Here is a 4,330-nt window from a genome sequence, read left to right as displayed (position 1 = left end):
TACATATTGGATCATATACAGTTGGTTTATATAAAGTGTAATGAATAAATAAAAGAAACACAGATATTCATTAATGCCATATCTTTATATAAAAATTCACTTTCTGTGCTGCTGTATGCTATTAGTACAGATTTAATGAAGTGATTAGTATTAACAAAAAAGGAAATTCTGAAGTTAAACATAGTCTGCTCCCTTTTTCCTGCAATTAAAACCAGGGAGATTTTGTTTCCTCTCAGGATGTATTTCATTTATACAAAAAATAGTGAAGCAAGGGATTGGAGAGATGGTTTAATCTTTAAGAGCACTTGCAATTCTTGCAGAGCATCTGGATTTAATTACTAGCACTCACGTGATGGCTGACAACCATCTGTAACTCCAGAACTAGGGGAATCTAATGACTTCTGGCATCCATGCATACTTCACACTTAGTACACATAAATATGCAGACAAAACACCCATGCACACATGAAAAATAAATAAAAACTTAAAGGAAGCTTCTCAAGCTTAGGTTTGAAGGAATTTTCGTGGTAGTCTATGGCTCTTATGGTGAGCTTTGTCAGTTCAGATGTGAAAATTTGGTTTTGTTTCTTCTTTTATTAAGATTTTGAATTGAATAATTAAGTCTATGATTTTTTTAGTGTAGGCACTTAGAAGTGTAAATTTTCCTCTTAGTACTAATAACAATAAATCCCATAAATTGTGTTTTCATTTAGTTCTACAAATTCTTTAATTATTGATTTCTTCTTTGACACATTATTCATTCACTAATTCACTTAGTTACTTAATTTCCATGAATTTGTGTTGATACTAAAGATTTGTTTTCTGTTCAGCTTATGGTTTATTATCTCATAAGGCAGAACATGGAGTTATTTCAACCTGTCTGAATTTGTTAAGATTTGATTTGTATCTTGTGACGTGACATATTTTACAGATTCTCACATCTACTGCTGAAAATAATGTATATACTTTGGTATTTGGGTGAGATATTCTGTAGATATCCATTAGGCTCATTTGACTGATGATGTTATATAATTGTGTCACACACACACACACACACAATTTTATATATATATATATATATATATATATAATTTTCTATCATTCTCTGACATTCTCTGAAACATGAATAACTAAAAGCCCTTGTGTTTTGGATAGCTCACCAGAGGTGTGAACCAAGACATTCTCAATAGCCTACTGAAAGTCAATACTGCAGCCAGCTGATACTATACCCAAATATTCAGGCATCTAGTTTCCAGAGAACAGGATTTGGAAGGGGAAAAAAGATAACTCAGCCAGCAGCTGCAAGGGGGCTGCACAGAAGTAAGCAGTTTATCAGAAGCTAAGATAAGCAGTTAGCTGTAGGGGGTTCCACACAAACTGGCAGTTTAACAGAAACAAAGTGATTAGCTGTAGGGGTTCCATACAAGCAGGCTAAGATAACTTAGCAAAGACATCTTGACATTGAAGTTCTAGAATAGGGTTTGTTAATTTTGTATGGGATTCTCTATCAACTATCAAGGAGATCAAACATTAGTTCAAGCCAGAAATGGCTTCAGCAAGAATATGAGATGAGCCAATAAGCAGTCCCATTCCTGGTCTCTGTATCAGCTCCTGCCTCCAGGTTTCTGCCCTGTTTAGTTACTGTACTGACTTCCTAACTGCTACATGGAAACATAAGCCCAATAAACCCTTAATTTTCCAAGTTGCCTTTGTTCATAGTGTTTTCCCCCTGGTTTGCCCAACCTGCTTTCTTAGAGAATCCAGGAAAATCATCCCAGGGTTGGCACTATTCATAATAGGCTGGGCTCTCTCCCAACAATCGTTAATTAAGTAAATGCCTTACAGCCAGCTCTTATGCAGTCATTTTCTCAATTGAGGTTTCCTCTTTTCAGATAATACTTACTTATGTCAATGTGACATAACACCCGTCAGCACAACCCCCAAGTTTCTCTATTCTGTCTCTGTCAAATGAAGGTGGTGCTGCACCTCAGTGCCATATGCCTTCTTCTGAAATTTCTTCTGCTTTTTGTCTCTGTCTGACCTGGCAATTGATCGTTTGTAATTTTATAATTACATCTTTAGCAAATGTACTTTTTTGGATAAGCTTATTCTTAATAGTAATACAGATTAATAGTGGTTATTATTCAATGCTTCACCCTCTTATTAATCCACACATTTTCTGCACTGGTAATGATGTCTTTTTCTATAATGTATATATGGGTGTCCTGTCAGAACATGGTGAAAATAATGCACATGGTTAACAATGCCTTGGGGAACCATGAGAGAGGCTCCAAGAAAAACAGCAGAGAGATTTTTTTTGACTTCAGGTACATTTTGTTCCCTGGATTATTCTTGGATGTCATATCATGCCTATTGTATTAAAATTTTATATTAAAAAAATACAAGATGAAGGGATTTCTTCTGTACAGTCTTATCCTGTCATGCTTTTCTTGTTCTGATTTTAGTAAAAATACTTTGAATTGAACCCCGTTTATTATAATGCTAGCAATAGCCTTGTTATTACACTCTTTATTATGTTGAGATATGTTCTTTCTTTTCCTGTTTTCCTCCAGACTTCCTGTAATTAAGCAATGCTGGACATTATCAGCAGCCAATTCTGGATTTATTGAGATGATCAATGCCATTTATATGCTTGAGTCCATCTGTGTGGTATGTTGCATTGGTTGATGTACTTATGTTGATCCAACCCTGCATCATTTCAAGGAAGCAGATTGATCATGGTAATAATCTCTTTGATGTTTTCTTGAATTGTGATTGTAATTATTTTATTGAGAAATATTCATAACTATGTTTGTCCTGAATAATGACCTATAATCTTTCCTTCTGCTGTGTTTATCCTGTTTTGATATGAGAGTAAATAAGAACTTCCTAAAAGGCTTTTTACTTCCTAAAAGGTATTACTTCACCTGCTAGTTTATGACAGCTTAAGAAATACTGATGTTAGCTATTTAAAATACTTGGTAGAATGTATCAGCAAATCTAGACATGCCTTGATTATTTTGGGAGGGAAGAAGCAGATTCATTATAGTATCAAATTCCATTTTCTTTTTTTTTGAAAGATTATAAATGCTTTATTATTATAATTATTTTTAAACAGAGAAAGGTTGGGGTAGGTATGCAGTAGCATTTGGTGATTTTTATCACAGAGAGCTAGATGGAGCATAGGCTCTCTTCTAGAACTTAAATACATTCTTTCACATTCTGTGTGATTCCCCCAGTCCACCTTAGTCACTGAAGGAAGAGTCACTATCTGAACTTTCTTCTACGGCTCTTGCGCTTTCGCCATTCGGCACCGGAGCATCTGGCTTCTCCAGTAGCTCTGGGTCCAGTCCTTCTGAGATCATCTTGTCTCTGATTGCCATCACTGGAACACCCACTTGAACCATCTTGAGGTATCTGGCATACCGTGGATTCTTGGCTACAGTTAGGACATTTTCTGATGGCTCTTCACTCTCCTGTGCTCCAGAGTCTTGCGTGCTATTCTGCCGTTGCTCCGAAGTGGTTTCAGAATGTGATCCTTTTGTGACAGCAGTGACATTTAAAGGAGACACTTCAACTGTGATGTCCTCTAGGCCTGGGATAGATGACAGCTTTGCATCTGAAATATTGAGAGTTGTTTCAATTTGCTGAATCCGGAGAGAAAGGTCTGCCAGTTTCTCCTCACAAACTGCGGAAAACCGGTTGAGAAACTGCACAGTGTATCACAAACTGGTTTAGAAAGGCCACGGTTCTTTTCTGTTGAATAGCTGGCACCTGTGTCATGTAAAAAAGCAAACACGATTCTTACAGGAGAAACATAACTCTGAGATCCTTTGGATATCTGGATTTCATAGAGGGGGATGGATGGTCTTTGCCCTGGGACATGTGGACATGTCCAAATTCCATTTTCTTAAAGACTTGTTTATATTGTTTATATACACTCAGTTTATTTTACAGGTAAAATCCCTTTATTTTCCCTTAAAATCCATCTATTTCTTTTTGATTTTCAAATTTATCAGAATATAACATTTCAAAATTGAATCAATTATTTTTGAATTTTCATGATTTCTGTTTTAATATATGTTCTTTTCTTAATGATTATTTGGTCTCTTTTGGCTTGTTTAGCTTAAGTATTGTTGACGTTGCTTATCTTTCCAAACAGACAATTATTTGTTTCAATCAAAAATATTTTATTTATTATTTCTTGCACAGGTTTTGGTTATTTGTTTTCTTTTACTGATTCGTGGCTTGAATTGTTTTCTTTCTTAACAAGTCCTTTAGGGGAATCATTCAGTCATTTATTTGAGATCTTTCTAATTTTTTTTTTTTT

The 4,330-nt window shown here is 35.2% G+C and overlaps 1 pseudogene; it reads right to left on the bottom strand.

Annotated features, from left to right (window-relative positions):
* Positions 1–3,061: 3,061 nt before the first annotated feature.
* LOC110287333 (WASH complex subunit 3 pseudogene) lies at positions 3,062–3,783 on the bottom strand (annotated as a pseudogene).
* Positions 3,784–4,330: the final 547 nt, after the last annotated feature.

This window comes from Mus caroli, unplaced genomic scaffold, assembly GCF_978045245.1.
Source record: "Mus caroli unplaced genomic scaffold, Mus_caroli_1 scaffold_5, whole genome shotgun sequence".
Lineage (NCBI taxonomy): Eukaryota > Metazoa > Chordata > Mammalia > Rodentia > Muridae > Mus > Mus caroli.
The sequence above is the reverse complement of the archived record's forward strand: the minus strand, read 5'-3'. Positions and strand labels throughout refer to the sequence as shown.